Source organism: Pinus tabuliformis, chromosome 6 (genome assembly GCF_031772625.1).
Source record: "Pinus tabuliformis cultivar Carrire ecotype Pingquan chromosome 6, CPIR1, whole genome shotgun sequence".
Lineage (NCBI taxonomy): Eukaryota > Viridiplantae > Streptophyta > Pinopsida > Pinales > Pinaceae > Pinus > Pinus tabuliformis.
Genome location: NC_142292.1, coordinates 807187679 through 807207550, shown reverse-complemented (window position 1 = coordinate 807207550; position 19872 = coordinate 807187679). Strand labels below are relative to the sequence as shown.

The 19872-nt window shown below is 38.5% G+C and overlaps 1 pseudogene; it reads right to left on the bottom strand.

Moving 5' to 3' along the window:
• LOC149261262 (uncharacterized) overlaps positions 1-12294 on the bottom strand; it is a 74254-nt pseudogene extending 61960 nt beyond the window's left edge.
• Between the last annotated feature and the right edge of the window lie 7578 nt (positions 12295-19872).

Sequence of the window (19872 nt, the reverse complement as noted above, 5' to 3'; positions counted from 1 at the left end):
CTAGACAAGCCAATACCAACACGCCATCACATAATTCTTAACATATAACAATTTCGACATATATTTAAATTATAAGGGTGCGCCAATCTGGGGAAAGGGAAAACCCTTGGGCACACGCCACCATATAACCACCAGCAAACGGAGCAGGAGCCCAGCTATCGGGGGTAGGCCATTGGCCTTAGCCTCGGGCATGTGGTCCCCATATGGCCACAATTTGCGGATTTAAGGCGTTAGCGGACATTTAAAGTGTCCGACAATTTTTCCCGAAAATCAGCAAAATTGTTACTCCATTAGCACGTTTTGGGGCGAATTTGTAGGATGATGCGGGATTTTGGGGAATTTGTAGTGCAATTAGTGGATGACTTGGGAAATCCATAACTTCTTCAATTTTTGACCAAATCAAGAGAAAAAAGAGGCTACATAGGAATTTTTGGGCATTATGGAGCCAATGGAACATGTTTCAAAGCTTTCTGAGCATTGTAAACTGATGTATTCACACTTTTGAGCATAATAGAGAGGGCCAAGCCATTGGAAGCTGGACCAAGGAGATATAGCCCAGGAGAGGTGAACTCCTTCATCATGTGCTACTGTGATAATGTTTATGGTGATTTTTATGTCTGTTATATGCCGTTGTTCAGTTGACATTTGTTTATGTTAATTTGCACATAAAATTTACATAAAAGCACTCAAAAACTCATTTTTAAACTTGCAATTAACCTCATGAATCCTTAAGCACTTTTAACATATTCTGAATAGGAATTTGGCACAACAAAAATAATTTTCCCAATCAGATCAATTGCCTTCACTCAAATTTTTTTGTCGTAATTAAGTGTGCTTCGTTCTTTTCCATTAGTGTCATACTTATCATTTTTTCAACCCCATTTTTTAAGGTGAGTATGGCATACTATTATACCTTTCTATACCGCACAATTTATAGAATTTCTTGAACTCATTGTCATAGGATTCTCCACCATTGTCTATCCTTAGCACCTTCATTTTATTCTCTATCTGCTTCTTGATAAGGGCCTTGAATTCTTTAAATTTTCCAAAGACATCAAATTTATTTTGGATGAAATAAATCCATGTATTCCTCAAGAAATAATCTATGAATGAGATATAACACACATATTTTTCTAGTGATGGAACATGCACAGGTCCAAACACATCACTGTGTATTAACTCTAAAATTCCCTTAGCTATTGTAGCACCTAATTGAGTATAGATATTGTAGCACCTATTGAGTATTTTTCTTGATTATGATTTCCATAAAAGCAATGTTCACAAAAATCAAGATCCATGGTGAAATAAAACATACCTTCCTTTACTATGTAGTTCTCAAAGGCCCTTCTCTCCAATATTCTCCAATCTTTGATTCTATAGAACTACCTTTTATCTAGAGACAAAAAAGTTTTGTCTTCTCCATTTCCAGCCTCACGAACAAAAGAACTGTTACACCCATTAGTGGAAGTGCTTCACAGTATCTTGTACAGAGTGTTAAACACAAATATGGCGAAGACATAAGATATGAATGATCAACCTTGAATGCATTATTATTCACAATAATACATATTTATACAAGTCTAGTGACCCTTGGTTTCATATTCCAAGTGGTCTCTTAAACTCCCTTTGATTGTTCAACTTCCACACTAACCCTTAGAGGATTAGGTGTCCAACATTCCCCCCCAATCCGAAGGGGTATGTATGAGTCCAAGAACCGAGTTGTAATACAAAATGTGCAAAAATATGCATGGTAGCACTAGGCTGAATGTGCTCTTTGAAATGTAAGTATAAAGTGGGAGAGCTTGAGGTCTCAACCAATGATGGCTTAAGGATTACCACCAACACTGGAACACTTAGTGTTGTTCCTGGAACTCTTCCAAGTTTGGCAATAAGCTGAAATATTCTGCTAGAGGAAGTGTCTGTAATTCTTTGAAGAGGGAGACCTTCAACCTAGAAAAGGGAGGTATATAGCCTGCGATGGTTTAAGGAAGGCCACCAACCAAAGGAATTCTTAGTGTAATTCCCGAAACTCTTCCAAATATGGAAATAAGTTGAAGTCTTCTGCTAGAGGAAGTGTCCCCAATTCTTTGAGGGAAAAGCTCAACCTGAAGAGGGAGGTCTCAACCCCATACAGATGGTTTAAGGTTGACCACCAACCAAAGGCATACTCAGGGGCATCGTTGTCTCTAGCTACAACTCTGAATCTGGTATGGTAGGTTGTGGCTCAGGCTTGCTTGATGTGGCTTTGAAGCTTGTATATGACCATCACTTCCCCCCTGTCAGATACAAGGTGAGAAGATGGAGAAAACTAAACTACAAGACTGTTTAATACTCTAGAAAAAGTTCTAACATATGAATGAAATATCTTCTTGGTTTTTGAAGCCCATTTCCAAGAAGTGATCTCTCCAAGACGTATCTTTGTTCTTGCAGGAGGCTTCTTTTTGAAGCATTTGTTTAAAGAACGAGTGGTGTTATGATAGTGCTCAAATAGATGAATATCAAAATAATGATCTTTCATATGGCTAACTCGGTCACAACGTTGGCACTTAACATTTTGTTGTTTCTACCGTGGAAGAGGAGCAGGATCTGGAACATCTGAAGATTAACTATCATAAATAAATCCAACACTTTGAAACTAGATGGGCTTTGATTAATATGATATATGAAAGGACACATCCTTGTCATATCCAAGGCCTGTTTAATTTTTTTTGTTGACAATCTCTTCCCAAGGTCTGATGATGGGCTTGGGAAGTGCAGGCAGAATTTCCACACTTGCATGCAAATATGCTCTTAAAATGGACACATGATGGGAATAAACCTCAATGTTATTGATTTGACCACTTGCTGGCTATTGATGGGTGTCATGATGCTTATGCTATTGTAACTCATTTTGCTGCAGCTTTGACTCAAGATGCAAAAATTCTATCTTCTCTTGTGCATTTTGCAGGCAGGTTTGGATCTCAGTGAGATACTTTGTTGATTTTTATTGTATCATGAGAAGTAGAGAATATTAGAGTTTTTAGGAACTCTAATACTTCACTAATTCTAGCCATTTTCTCCAGCCTTACAATTAATATCTTAGGCTAGAAATTGCACAAAACATGTTGGACTATAACTGCAACTTACAATTTTTAGAATGTTGCTACACAAACTTCTGCAATGAATTGGTTATATGTACATATAAGGAGTAGGAACTATGGCATATAACATCAATCCAATGGCTCTGACCACACCATATACAATCCACAGCTTTGAGCAACACTTATGATCACATTCCAACACATACGCATTAACATAACACCATAGTTCAAGGTCTTCAACGCATAGTTTTAATTGACAACATGAAGCTTTAATTATCAATGCACCATAGTTTTGACCAGCCTATATACTAGACAACACACCAAAATTCAATCAACCACAGAGATATTCACCATCATAACACAAACATACCATGACCTTCATATGCTCTATATAGAAGAATGCAACATATCCAAATACTTTTGCATATTTATACTTGCTCTAGAATTTTGCTTGAACCACAAACATCTATTCCATGGGAATCCAACTTACAGTTTACAGATATTGGAGGATACTTTTTACATCAGAGCATCAAGTTTATCATGGGGAGAGGCATTGAGTAAGCCTATTGTTTTTTATGAAGAGTCCTATAGAGGCCCGCTCTCAGTAGAATATATGTACATTATATTTCATGAGGACAATGTTGAAATGTTTCTCTTGACAACCACACTATATCACTTAGTATTCAAGGGAGGAACATCAACAATGTCATGAAAAACTCATCGCAGACCTTCAATTCAACACTTATATATGGTCTCTAGCATCACACCAATAATTACATAGTACAACTATAATGGCTCATACTATATACATGGTCTTCAAGAAAATGAGTTCATTGCATCCAACCAACGTATATCATAAAAGAAGAATGACACATACCATGATACACCATAAGACTTTCAAAAGAAGTTATAATAATAATACTTGAATGTACATACCACCGCCCTTTTAAAGACTATGCTCCATCACCAACGCAATGCAGTAAATATCCCATACAACTAGCATTTCACAAATTCAAGGCACAATGCATATGATGAATCCAACGTGCATACTATGAGTCCATCCACAACGAATTTCAAACCAACGAGCCAATGTTGATAGTCTTCAATACATAACTGGTTTATCGTTCTTGGTGTTTATCAACACAAACAATGTGACCAACCATTCATGTCGACCATTCTTGGTTTTGAATCTCATTTTTTCACTCATCTCCTTCTCGAATTCACAGGCAGCTTGAGCATAGGGATAACGCTTTTGAGAGATTGGGTCTCATCTTGCATACTCGAGTGAGGCCATGAGTTCGTAGGAAAAGTGTTTGCAGGTAATGTTGATAGCAATGTGGACTACGCCTAGCATTATAATGAGCAGGTGTATATCATTGATATTCTCAGTGAAAACATATTCAATAAATAATTCCACCAGAGTTTGATAAAATTGTCTAACCAATGTCGGATTTCGAAATGATCTACCAAAGGCTTATGAGCTTAGAACCCATAACTTCAACAAACAAATTCATGTATCTATCAAATCTCTATAATATAGACAAAAAGGTTTGAATACCATGATCCCACACAGACAATGACCATTATCATCCCAAAAATCAAAGCCAATCGGAAGCAGAATCATATAATGTCTCGAACTGTCGACCAAGGGAACATATAGTGGGTGCAAAGAGTGGCAACGACTGTGTGAAAATTTTGAGTGTTAGTGGTTAGAGATAAATAGGGTAAAACATGCACTAAGGTAAAATGAGCACTGAACATAATTAGTTAGAGGTGCATAGTTCAACTGTCAAGAAAGAGGGAATCCAAAAGAAAAATGGTCAAAGGTAGCGGAAGAAGAATACGTTATAATCGATGTGCATGAATTCTGATTAGGCACAACATAGATGGTTTTGCCAATCCAAGGAATCGACAAAGGAAAAGCAAGAAATTTTTGACTATCAATGAATTAATTGAGTGTTATGGACAGTGAGCAGAAATGTCATAATTGATCTACACAGAGAGAACTAGTGGCTTAAATATGGGCAAGGCAGGAGTACGCCTACTCTGATACCATGTTAAACACAACTATGGAGAATATAGAAGATATGAATTATCAATCTTGAATGCATTATTGTTCAAAATGAAACATATTTATACAAGTCTAGTGACCCTTGGTTTCATATTCCAAGTGGTCTCTTGGACTCCCTTTGACTGTTCATCTTCCACACCAACCCTTAGAGGATTAGGTGTCCAATACATAGTTATAACTTGGGCTCCCCTTAATAGCACCATTTTTCCTTGAACCATCCAGCAAGTTTATTTTTTAAACACAATAGTTACAATTGCATCCCTCATTATACTTATTGATATTAGGTTTGTAGCCAACCTCTGAATATGTAGAACACCAGGGAGTGTTCTAACCCTTCCATCCTTAAGCATCAATTCGAGTTTTCCTTGTATTGTGGTCTTGGCTATTGATTCATCTCTAAGGAAAACATCATCTCCATCATATCTTTCATATTCTCAAAACCACTCCTTTTGGAGAGTAACATGAAATGAGACACTTGAGTCAATCGACCATACATCATGATCTACATGTGTGCTTAAAGAAGCCAAGCACACATCCCCTCCTTCCTCTGAGGAGGTATTCTCTTCTTTTGACGACTGATCATCAAATCCATTCCCTTTCTCAATGCTTTTTGATCTATAATTCTCTCTTAAATTCCCTTCTTTTTCACATTTCTAGCATTTCTTTTTGAATTTTCCTAGATATTTAGATCTACCTCTAGATTTATATCTCCCACTTGAGGATTTATTTTTATTTCTATCTTGTGAACTACCTTTTATAGATAAGACATTTATGCTCTAATTTTCCATGTTTTTCCACCTCATCTCCTTCAATGACAAGGATGAGACCACATCATTGAAACTTATAGCAGTTGCATTACTATCTATGGCTACAACAAACTATCCATTGAGTCTGGTAAAAAACATAATAAATTGATACACTTATCTTCATTAGAAATATTAATATATCAATAGAAAATAACTGACTTATCATGATAGTGAATATATTCAAATGTTCCTTCACCAAGTCTCTAATGTTCATCCTTAGGTTGGATAACTTCTTCCACAAAAAATGTTTGTTTACTAGGGACTTTGAGTGATACAAATCTCCTAACTTATCCCATAATGGCTTAGTTGTAGCTTCTCTTGAAACATTCAATAATACTGAATCTAAGAGACATAATCATATTGGGCTCTTTTCCTTTCAATCTAAATTTTCCAAGCCTTTTGTTGACTTTCCTGTAGGTGCATGACTTGGATCCACAATGACTCATTGATGTTTGTTTACCAAAAGATCTTCCATCTTGAGCTTCCATAGCTCAAAACTTTTCACACTAAATTTCTCGATCTTTTTTTCTTCGAATTGCTTTTAATTCTTTTCTAGTACAAGAATTACCATTGTAAAGGCCCCACTACAATAAGAGTTATCATACAACAAATATAACCAAACCCTTAGCCAAAAAGGTGTTGCATATAATCCAATTACTATTCTGATAATGATTATAAGCTTTAAACTTTTACAATAATGTCATGCAATTATAGATTCTTAATAATTAGAGAAATAAACAATGGAAATCACACATAATACACACAAATTTACCCTGGAAACCAAACAAGGAAAACCAATAAACTGTTTATATCTATACCACTAATTTTCATCATCAATAAACTTCATTATTTGGAATACAATATATAGGATCTCGTAGCATCGAAAACCCATGATTGATTGACCTAGATTATATTACAACTTTAGTTTATTAACTATAATTAGCAAACCATGGGATGGAATACCATGTGCCACAAAATCATCAAAAGAAAAAACTATGTGCTTAAAACTACAAAAAAACATACGCAAAAAACCACCCAAACATTTTATGGGAGGCTTCACCCCTGAATCCTTAAACAAAGGAGGCTACCACCCTCTTTGTGAGCCTCCTTTTATACCCGATACATATAAATCACACATAGGACTAGTCATGCATAAGGTATTTTTAAATAATTCGAATATTATGCCTATGTGTAGTATTCTAGACAAATATTCTGGTTTGAAAAATCATACATATAAAATAGAAATTTTTTTAACTAAATGAGTAGATGTTTAAAAGAAATAAAAATAAAAATCTTTTTTTATAAGGTATAAAAAATAGCCAATTGGTAAAATTTCACTCGCCAAAAACATAATACTTCTCTTTTTTTTTTTTTTTTTCCTTCGGAAAAAATCGTAATTTTCATTAATAGGAAAATTACATGTTGTAGATGCTGTGAGCATATGCAAAAGTAGTGGCTGTGTGCCAGTTCAAAAATTTTAAGGTCCCAAAATATGTTCTCCATGCAGGGAGACAGTCTTTTAATAGTACTGCATAATTGACATAAAAAAAACTACTCTACGCAGAGAGTATTCCTGAGAACATGTATTGTTATGTGCATATACATAGTTAAAATAAACAAAAATAAAATAGTCAAAATTTTCATATGTTTTCAGGCTCCTGTTGAGCCTGTTCTGCATGGTCCATATATGGCTGGTGGTAGTACTGGAAATGTTCACCTCCCCGCTGCTCCTGGATCATCCAGATGTTGCGTGGTCTGATCACCACTGCTTTGGAAAGTTGGTCAACAATGGTGTTTCATTCCCTGTATATGTGATGACAAACAAAATTGTCAAAATATGGGATGCATCTATGCACTTCATCCAAAATATGTCCCAATGTGAATGTGTGGCAAGTTGTGGTTTTGTTAATCCAGTCACAAACAATTTTTGAATCACCGAAAATTTGTAGATTATGACATTCTTTTTCTATAGCAAATTGGATGAGGTAGTTTGCCGTGGAGAGTTCAACAAAGTTGTTGGTGCCATTTCCAAGTCCCATTTGGATGTGATAATAATGGGTATCCGATATATGTAGAACAACCCCGCCTCCACATCCTGTGTCTTGTGCGGAGCCATCAAAATATGCCCAGGGCTTTGTGTGATCAATGGATTCAGGAATGATATTCCTGGGAGGTGTGGCGGCCAAGTCCTCAGGGAGGGAGCAGTAGTCAGCTATAATTCTGGCTGAGATGGATGTCCAATGAGGGGCGATGTCTCGGAAGATATAGCGATTTCTAGCTATCCAGATTTCCCAACATATGAGTAGGGGAAGATTTATGGCCTTGGGCGATGTAACAGATGACCACCAATTTTCCCAAGCTTCCTTGGTAGTCTATCCCCCTCAGATAATAGGCATGTTGGAGTGGGTAAGGGTGGAGGTCCAAAGATCAATAGTGATAGGACATAAGAGAAATAGATGATCTAGGGATTTATAGTTGTCCTTACAAAAGCAACACCAATAAGGGCCATATAGTCCTCTTCTAGCCAAGTTATCACCTGTCGACACCTTGTTTTTCAGTATAGACCACAAAAGTAGTCTAGTACGGGGAGGTGCTTTAAGCTTCCACATGTCTTTCCACCATGTTTCAATGTGTTGAGGTTTGTGTTTATTAGCCAGTAGTAGGTACCCCTCTTTTGGGGAGTACCGACCATTTTTGGCAATGGCCCATATGATCTCATCATCCCCTTCTCTGAGTTGTATGTGGGATTCTTGTAGAGCAGTAGTGTAAGTGCGCCAAGCTTGGTGCCATTGAAGAGGGAGGAGCAAGCTGCGAGTTGTCTTCCAAGCTTGATGAAGGAAGGTCGATCACTCTGAATCCGCTACATGAATTAAGTGGGTGATTCCTTTCTCGTTGAGGTTCTGGAGTAAGTCCAGAGGAAGCTGATGTGCATTTCTGCATCCTATCCAAGGGTCTCGGCCAATTCAGACGGATGCCCCATCAGATATTCTCCAGGTTAGACCATCCCGTATAAGGGGCATCAAGTTCAGAACCGCTTTCCAGATATTTGAGATCCCCGATTTGTTCCAGCTAGGTAGTCTCAGCCAATCCAACGGCCTGAGGGGAGAAATATATTTAGCGACAACAATTTTGGTCCAGAGACTGGTGGAGGTAATTAGATGCCACCCTAGTTTGGCCGCCAGAGCAGAGGAAAAGTCCTCCAATTTTTTGATGCCCCACCCCCCCATTTCTTGGGGATAGATAGGAGGTCCCATCTAGCCCATGCAAATATTCTTCCAGATTGATTGCCTTTCCAAAGGAATCTGCTGCAAAGGTTCTGAATTCGGTTGAGAATGCCTCTAGGAATCCATGCAAGGGACATCCAATAAACCGGGGTGGCCTCTAGTACCACTTTGATGAGCACCAGTTTGCCAGCTCTAGAGAGATGTTTATGGTACCAAATATTGAGTCTTTTCTCGAGCTTGGTGATCAGCCATATCCAGTCTGCAATCTTATATCCAAGTGGTTTCAATCTGTAACCCAGATATCTAAGGCCTCCATCTATCTGGTTCAGAGAGAAGGGAAACCTTTGAATAGCAAAGTTTATTTCATGGGGGGAACATTCTGAGACTGTTATTGTGGATTTAGAGTTGTTGATGGTCATGCCTGTAGCTGTTTTGAAAAGATTGATGGTGTTCTGAATGGTAGTGAGGTCACCGATTCCTCCATTAAGAAACATAAGTACATCATCCACAAAGAGGAGGTGAGTTATAGTGCAATCCTCCGATAATCTGATTCCAGAGAGTCTACCTCTGTGATGCATGTCCTTAATCAATCTGCTTAGGCCTTCCATAACTAGGAGAAAGAGTAGAGGGGATAGAGGGCACCCCTGTCTGAGGCCCCTTTCAAAGCCAAGGAAGGGTGAGGCAACTCCATTGTTCAGAACATTGAAGGATATGTTGGTGATGCAACACATGATCCATTTAATAAATCCTATTGGAAAGCCTAAATGAGTAAGAAGCATTCTGAGGTATAGCCAGCTTACCTTGTCGAAAGCTTTCGAGAGATCATCTTTGAGGATCATACCTTTGATCTTTTTAGATTGTATGGAGTGCAACACCTCCTGAGCTGAATTGATGGCTTCATGAATCTGTCTATCCTTTAGAAAAGCAAATTGCTCTAGGGATATGTGGGCGGATAGGATGGGGCAGATGCAATTGGCTATGATTTTAGAAATGATTTTATATAGGCAGTTGCAGAGGGAGATGGGGCGAAAGTCATTATAGGATGAAGGATTGTCAGATTTGGGAATGAGTGCTATGAAAGTGGTGTTTATAGCCCCGTGCATGCGCCTAGACTTCCTGCACTCCTCAATGACCTTGAGTAGGTCATTCCCTAGAACATAAAAAAAGCCAGGTAGAATTCTACTGACCATCCATCTGGGCCAGGGCTCTTATCCTTTTTGAACCATTTTAGAGTAGCCTCAAGCTCCCCCATTGTAACTTCTCTATTAAGCTGCTCAGCTTCCTCAATATCAATGAACCGAGGGAACAATTGCGCTACTCTGATGACCTCAACTAGGGTAGCATTAGGGGGGTTTGATAGACCTGCTTAAAGTGTGAGGTAGCCATTGAGGCCAGATGGGGGAAAGTATCGACCTCTTCTCCTTGCTCATTTGTCAATTTCCAAATGGTATTTATAGCCCTCCTTCCATTAGCAAATTTATGATAAAATTTGGTATTATCATCCCCTTCTCTCAGCCATATAGACCGGCTTCTCAGTCTCCAAGTTTCCTCTTTATCCTTGAGAATTTTCCCTCTTAAGGCTGTTAATTCAGTGAGCTTGTCCCTAAGCTCGGGTGTAGGGAAGGTGCCTCCACTATTATCCTCAAGGTTGGCTATCTCCAGTTCAATTTCATTCACCTTATGCTCATCTTCACATCTCTTGTTGTGAGCCCAAATCTTGGATAACTTCTTTAATTCCTTCAGATTGGCCACGAATCCCTCAGTGATGTGCCCATCTCTAGCCGGTGGGTGAGCCTTCCAATAGTCTGTCACAAGGCTGGTGTAGGAGATGTCTTTCAACCATGAGGAGTTGAATTTGAAGGGAGCTCTAGGTTTGTTGATAATGCCATGAATTTCAAGGTGGATAGGCAGGTGGTCTGAGAGTCTGCCAGATCCCACCCATTGGCGATATGTGTACCCCTGCTCCAACAGATGTTCCTTGATGAGGAATCAGTCTAGTCTCCTTGCAAGGCTGGCCTCCCCAGTTCTTTTGTTCCTCCAAGTGGGGGCTAGTTTGGCCACAGGGATATCAATGAGCTGATGAGAGTCGAGGAGCTGCTCAAAAAATCCCGCTAAGGGGTCGGCCTATGCCTGGTGACCCCAGGATTTCGAGTATCCTAGGGAAAAATTTAGGTCTCCACCTATGATTATATTGTCCGGCTGAAAAATGTTGGTTCCCAGAATCCTTTCCCAGAAGTTCTCTCGATGGTGGCAGGGTCCATAAATATTTATCATTCTAATCTCAGCTCCCAGCTCAGACAAGTATATGTCAGCCCCTATGAACCCTATGCCCCCCCAGGATCCCAATAGTTTGATAGAGCAGGGGTTGTATCCTAGGGCTATGCCACTCGATCATCCATTAACATCCATGGCATGGAATTTCCAACATGGGAGCATAGATTCCAATAGAGGAGATATGATAGTTGCTACACCCAGGGTTTCTTGTAGAAGGACCAAGTCTCCTGGCTCCTTCCGAAGAAGTCTCCTCAGCGCTAGTTTTTTATCAGGACTAGCAATCCCTCTACAATTGAAGGAGATAGCCTTCATGGGGGAAACACCATGGGGAGGCTCTGTGCTCTAAGGACCCTATTTAGAGTAAGTTGTTTCCCAGAGACCACCTCCATTCCTACCTTCAGTTTTGCTTTAGACAGTGAGGAAGGTTTGCCTCCGGTGGGCTTCGGGGTAGAGGAGGAAGGTGTAAGGCTAATGCCGATGGCATCCGACATAGATGCACGGGAGTGAGAACGGAGATGGTATCGATGGGGCTCGGGGTCAATCCCAGGGATGGGGATCTCATGTGACATAGGAATGGACGACGGTGCGGCTAGAGGAGGAACATCCAACTGTGCATTGAGGGGGCTAGCCCGGTGGCTTGAACAATGATGAGAAGTGTTAGGATTCGGCCCAGGTTGCAAAGGGCTAGTTGAAGGTGTAGATGAAAAAATAATGGATGCAGAGTGAGAGGTTGGACAAGACATACCCGAAGATAGCGCTCTGCCAGCGGCCGCCTTGGACCTGGTCAGAGGAGGTGAAGGTGGCCGAAGGGGTGCAGTCCCGCACTTCTTCGACGTCATTGAGTCAGGCCTGGGTCCTTCAGGTTCAGTGTCATTCAATTCGGCCCCATCTGATTGTTCCTTCTGCGACTGTGCTCCCCTACAGATGTGGTCTTCCCTCTGATACCCGATTTTATTTTGTGAGGAGAGGGAAATCCTTGAAGAGGTGGCCAACTTTATGGCAGCGTCTGCAACGAAAGGGGACCCCCTCATAGTCCAGTATCTGAGTCCGGTTATAATTCCTCCAGCGGAGCGTAACTTTTTCTTGCAAGCCTCCTCTAATGTCTAGGTGCACCAAAAGTCTCGCATAGGCCATAACTCCCATGGAGAGATAGGATCTGTCATAATCCAGGTAAGTCCCCAGGGTATTACCAATTATTCTGAAAATTTCCTCGGTCTAGAAGTGGAGGGGCAGGCTAGGAAGCCGAACCCAGATTGGCCCTGCCCCAAGTTGCTCTATGTCTGGGTCAAACAGCGGACTCCATCTCCTAAGCATGATCGGGGCTTGTTCGATGTGCCAGAAGGATGATAGAACCCAGTTGGTGTGTTCGGCTCGCGCGAATCTAAGAGAAAACCAGCCATGAACAAAGGTTTGAACAATAGGCAGATCTGCCAAGTGATGGCCCCATATTTCAGCTACCCACTGTTTAAGTCTTGCTGCGGTGTAGTTCCTTCCTCTAACTCTGCCTACCAGGACTGTCACTGCCATATCCATGGTGTCTTGCCACTGGAAATCTTCTTCCCAGTCAATGAATATGTCATGTGTCCTAGGCTTGACACACCTTTGCTTCTTCCCACGGGTCGGCTCCACAGCCTCAGCTTCTTCAGGGTATTCTTCAGTACAAGGGTTTGGAAGGTTAGGGTTAGGGTTAGGGTTTGGGTTAGGAGGCAGCTGTTCAGATCCAGACAAGTAGGTGTCTGGGAGGGGAGGGACGACGGTGTAGCTGCTAGATGGCTGAGCCGGCTCCAAGGTTGGGAAGTATTGAGAAGGGAGGGCTTCACTGAGCGGAGATCGTGGAGGGTAGTGGGAAGCCGCAGATGGGTGGAGGGAGGATAAGCCGGAGGATCTAGCCGCTTGAGCAGAGACGGAAGGGCAGGGGCCGAAAAGATGGGGGATCGGCGTCAGGGAAGGCGCAGAGGAAGCCGGCCAGGTCACAGGTATCTCTGGAAGGTCAATCACAGAGCTGGGTTGTCCCAATAGCGACGGAAGTGGAGCGATAACCTCAGAGAGCTCCCTGCTGAACGGAAAGTATTCTTCGTTGTTGGTCGGTCTGCCGAAGATGGAGATGCCCTCGAGGGGGTCCTTCGAATAGTCTATAAGGTCACCTTCCATGTTGCTCTGGGGGTTACACCAGCTGCCATCGTAAACCGGTGTAACTGACACAGGCTGAGACCAAACCCTATAAACACAAAAATGCAAAACACTAGCTCAAGTCGCCGATCGGGGGGTAAGCAGGTTGAGGAGAATAATGTGGTTCCATGGTAGGTTACGGGCAGACTGCGACGGAAAACAGACCGAGTCTGCGCCTAGGTCCCAGGTGTATAGCAGGATGACCTACCCCGTGTCAGGTTGTGGTCATGCTAGCCCTGTCTGCATCCTCCTCGCCATATTTACTCCAAAACCCTAGTGCTCCCAAAAACATAATACATGCCCAATAGTAACTTACAATTATATATGAACCCTTTTGTGTCTAGAAACATGAACTAAAATCTATACTAAAGAAAAATGATGATGTTATTCACATTGGGATTAGGTGGGACTTCAAAGAGAAGTATGGATATTATAAAACATTTAATTTTTAGTTGTAAGTATACTTGTAATAGAAAATAAGTTTTCATGCTTAGTAAATACATTTTTAATCTCAATTTGTAAGTTTGTAGAGTGAATAAACTATAGAAGTTGATGATAATATGTATCACACATGTTGAATCCATGGTTGAGGAGACAAGATCTATGAGAGATGATCATTAAATAAGCAAAGAGTAGATGACACTTCTTGGAGGTGAAACAAGCTCAACCAATGATAAAAGTAATAATAAGGTGTGTGTGTGTGTGTAATTTTGTACAAGAGGAATTGAAAAAGGGGTCGGGCTTGTACTCGTGTGACATAGGGTCGATTCCAATCACTACCACTATACCTCTAGGGCCCATGACAATCCTCCCCTCCGTAGACTGGGTTACTTTGGGGGATTTGAACCTTGGATCTCTTAGTTTGCACCATACTTCATATCACGACAATCATCAATTGAGCTACCCCCTTAGGACTAGTTTACATATATTTTTATAATAATTAAATCATCAAATTTAAATCATTAAAATTTTGTAATAAGAAATTAATATTTAATTTATTAATTGATATTTACTACAAAATATCCTTAACAACTATATTGTTTTTTAAAGGAAAATCTCATGGGGAAATTGAGGGGTGCTTTCTTGTATAAGTGGATGGAATCCCTAGTAGACCCATTGGTATAGACTAATGCATCTCATGTAGGGGGATTTTTACTAGGCATCCACTACCATGGAACTAGCCAAATGGCCAATAAACATTAACACCAACTGGTTGAGATAACCCGCTAGGATTTTTTAACAACTATATGTTACACTTTCACGTTATGTATTTGTTAAAAAATTCAAATAAAACAATGCTTTGTTTTTAAGACAAGACATCAATGCTCATTTACCATGCTAGTGCACCGAAACATCATGAACAAAATGTGTGACTAATGCTTTTACCTCATATAAACACCAATGTGTTCACCTCGTCTCAAAAATCATAATATTGTGTGATGAATGCATTAGTGCTTCATTATCACATACAAATATTGATGTGGTGAATACACTAAAGCACACATATGCCTCAACAAAGGGTGGTTAGGTTTGATGTCCATCGACTTATTGGTGGACCTATGTTAATGAGCCACATTAATGCACCACATTGTTTAACAATGCACTAGATTGTAGAAACCACTAAACTCATGCCCTAGTTTTGGTGACATGTCAGCATTTTTGAAACATGAGTGCATTAGGATCATTTTGGAAAATGGTGGAAAAAAATGTGCTAAAAATTCTACTTACTGTCCAAAAAAAATCTAGAAAAATTCACAAAATATTCATTAAAACCTTTGCTTCAATTGTTGATGCGTTAGAGGTTTTTTTTTGGGAAATTTGGATAATGTAATAACTCTCAAAACCTTTTCAAAATCCTCAAGAAATATATATTTCCTAGTATTGCAACCTTTTAAACAAGCCATCCCTTAAGTCATCCACTTGTGAGCCTTTTAAAAGAGGCAGAGAGTAAACCCTCCTTCCTATAAGAGCCTCCCCTGCCTTTTTGAGTAGGCTCAAATATTTTTCAAATTAATGTCTTGTCAATTGAAGGAACCTAAGGCCCACTAAGGTGATTTTCCACTATAATTTTTAACTTAAGAAACAACCTGAGTCCTTCCTGCCTCGTTGTCATTATTAACTTAAGAAATAATGTGTGCTTATGAATTTGAGTGGGTGAGGGCATTGAGGGTTCATCTTGGATCATAATACACAATCACAGACGTAGTGGTCAAGATTTTGACCTGAAAAGAAGGTATTAGGTATGTAAATGTATCTATTAGGTTATTTGATCATAAAATCACCTACCCTTACGAGGACAATCTCCTTCAAATCCTTGGACATACGAACTAAGAAAAGCCCCTACACTAGGGCATAAAGTTAAAAAGACATCAAAATCATGACAAATGAAGCCACCGACTGAATGTTGCATGGGGAGACCAAGAAAATTAACCCACAAGGGGTATGATAGTTAACCTACCTAGTGAATACAAAACCATTCACTCCAAGGGGAAAAGTTGAGGCATAATTTTACATTTCCAAATTCCCACTTGATATTCAACATTTAGGCCTTATAGAAACCTTATATAAATGAAAATATCATATAAAATGTCTTTTTCAAGTTAAGTTATGGGTGTGGACACAATGCCACCCCTGTATTTCTAGATCCCGTTGACCTAATTCATAATAAGAGTTTCAAGAAGACCAAATAAAGTTTCTTTCTAAAAGGAATTATAGCTCTTTTCATATTTAACAATAAAAATATTAATGGATTTCATCAAGTTCAAAATTACCTTGTGGTAGAACTTTAAAACAAACTTTCACAACCCCTTTCGTAGTTGTTTATACTTACAAAATCGTGGTACCATAGCTACTATGAAAGCCAATTTCTTCCAAAATCGTGGTACTATAGTTACTACCAAAGACGTTTTTGTTTCCTAAAACCATCGTAGCATTTTTGGGTGGTGAGTGAGTCATAATAATCTTCCGAAAAGGTGTTGTCTACCGAGGTCACAATTTTGGCTGGATAACAAATTTCTTGTTGAAAGTTGGTGAATTTTTTTTTCAATAAATTTTATTGTGGGAGTGTTTAAATCATTTTTTTTTTTTGGTTTTTTATGGTGGAAATGGATTCAACACCATTAAGAACCCTCAAGCACCCAAAATCTTGAAACTTGACATCTATAGCGCGGAATTTAAAAAAAAATTGCCAGATTTTTTCAAAATCATCCCAAAATTTCTACTATTTTCAAAACAAAATTGTAACTGTTTTAAACTACGTGCTCCCAAAAATGCCTTACGATAGCCCCTTTTTATTGTTATAGATTTCTGGAAGGGCACTATGTAAAATATCTGATCTGTCCAACGTTTCAGATCAGATATTTTACACAGTGCCCTTCCGGAAATCTATAACAATATGAATCATTGTGGAAGTCTCCAATCACTTAACCCCTTTTTATGTCGAATTAAAATAAAAAAGATTACAATTAAAAGCAAAAGGATATGGGATCACATGTAATCCTCATATTATTAGCCAAACATTAATAAAGCTTAAGCATAGTCACAATCTAAGGTCAAAGTAAGTTTCACTAAATTATTGGACAAATATGATTTTTTTCTATAGCTTTTACTATTTTGATAGATTTCCTTGATCATTTCCTATTTTATTATGAGTTTTATTTTCAAAGTGTCTACATTTTGTTTTTCCAATCTTTCATGAACTCAAGTGATGTAGAAGCATCCTTGACACTAAAATTATATCAAATGATTTTTTAATTTCCAATTTTTTTATGGAAGTTTTTTTTTAGTTGTTTGCGAGGCTAAGCTTGAATGTATTCTCACATTACAAATTGGTTTATCGATGATTTTATGTTCCTTGGTTGTCATAAATACCCCCATAAGGCCAAGTTTAAATGGCTCCTGGAGTTCTTATATGTCAAATGACTGATGCATGTATATTAAAGAGAGTGGCATGCCTTAGTTCGCCCTTGACATGCATTTATTAAAGACAGGACGAACATTCTTGTGACATGGCATGCATTTGATAGATTCTATGAGTACTTGATCGATAATTTTTTCATTTTTAGAATCATAATGAACTTATCCATTGAAGAAACTCTTCCAGACATATGTTTTACAAATAAATGCTTTTGGAATTGTTTGTAGTTTATTCCCTCAAAATGTTATCACAATTATACAATATTAAGAAATCAATTGATTAACCTATTTTGTCTTATTAATGGTAGATGGTGTATCCATATACATGTTGGGTTCTGAATATTCCATATTATTCAATATATAAAGTATTTATTCATGAGCCATATTCCCGCATTTATGATACATGCTGTAGCCATTATATCATCAATTTTTGCTAAATGAACCTCTTCTACCTTGTGGTTAATTATGATGGATTTCTGATCTCTTTAATGATTTAACGTGTCTTTAATATGGTTTTATCAATGATGGGTTACTAATATGGTTATGTGTTCAAGGAGCATGTTCAACTATGGAAATTTCCATCCATGTATCAGTTCTGGTAGTTTGGTACCAGTTTAGTCTAGTTTACAATTTCAATCTAGTTTGGAAGTTCGATACTTAGTTTGACACTGGTTTAGTAGTTCGGTACCTAATTTTGCACCTAGGCACGAATGGCCACAGAAAATTATGTCCAAGATTCATAATTACATCTAAATGTGGAATAAAGTCAAACCAATGCTAAGTGGCATCCATTCCATCTCCAACCAATAATTTAATACACTCCCAAATCATAACACGATCATTTCAAATATTATTTGTTATTTTAATTAGAGTACGGGAATGATATTTCCATGGAAGTTGATGTGATCTTTATGACCATCACTTCCTTTACACTGTATTATAAACAAATCTGTGCAACAAATGTAAAGGGGGAGAGGACGTAGAGAGAAATTTTTAATCTTGAGTTGGTTTTGTAATAATTTGAACTAGTTTTTGTAAACAGAAGTGAGATTCTTGCAATGGAGAGTTAATTATTATTCAACTCTGCATATTATTCTGGTTTGAATTAATCTTTCCAGGTACGTTTTTCAGGTCAGGAAGGGCCCCTCAATCCAGGTAGTGTCTTGGCATTTCACTCTTAGCGTAGATTTGTAGTTCATTTTATGAATGGTGTGTTATTGGTTTACTAGTTTCATTTTGATCTAAGGAGATTGGTCCTTAGATCTGAACGTCTGTCACTCTCTTCACGCTTACATCTATTTACTTCTGTCAAATGCTGCAGTGATGCATTACTTATCATCGTTTTAGCATTTATACATCATGCATTGTTTTATGGTATTACATTGTGGATACATAGTTTCACTTTATGGTATTATATATTCTGCATACGTAGTTTCATTTTATATGTATTAGCATGTTTTTATTTAGCGTTGAAATTATTATTTTAATTACGTTATTTAGATTACATATTATTATATTGTATAAGGTTATGTAAATATATGTATATATTATTACATATAAGCTGGAATTATATTGTTCACTGTCTCATTCTATATGGTTATGTTAATATATTTCTTTATATTGTTTCAAAATTGTGTTTGTTCTGTGAATATGTCACTGTAGGTGACATATAGTATTCAGTTGAGCCTATTAATCTCGCCCATACAAAAGAAAATTTTCCAATTTACAAAGTGGATCTTTAATTTTGTTATAACTTTTTAGGCTAGCGTCATCCTATCACCACATGCCCAGCCCCAATGGTTGAGGGATGATGCCGACACAATGAAGAATCTCGTATGTGAATCACGTATTTGTTTATTTATCATTAGGATTCATATACGATGTAGAATGATATAAGGGTTAGGAGCTAGAAATATTAATACCTTATTATCGTATATATTGCTATGAGACTAAGTTTTACACACTTTGTTACACACTATGTTAGACACTTGAGTTTATGAACTCTCTTGAAACCAACTGTTCAACCTGAAACATAGGGTACTTGGACTACAGTCCTCACTCCACACGTTTAATTGATCTAACGTTTGAGTTTTGAGGGTTAGAATTAGAGGGTTCTGATAGAAGGAGTTGTTACCCTAGTAAGTACCTCACTCTTCCGTCAGCACCGACTCAAGCCATTTACGAATTTGAATGTTGGAAAACTTGGCGCTGTTATTCGGTTGTTCTTACACATGCTTGCAACCATGTCTCAGTCCTTGATAGGGCATTCCAAACTATTTTTGTCACATATCCTTAACATCCATGCTTCAGTTCTTGATATGATTCCATTTTTG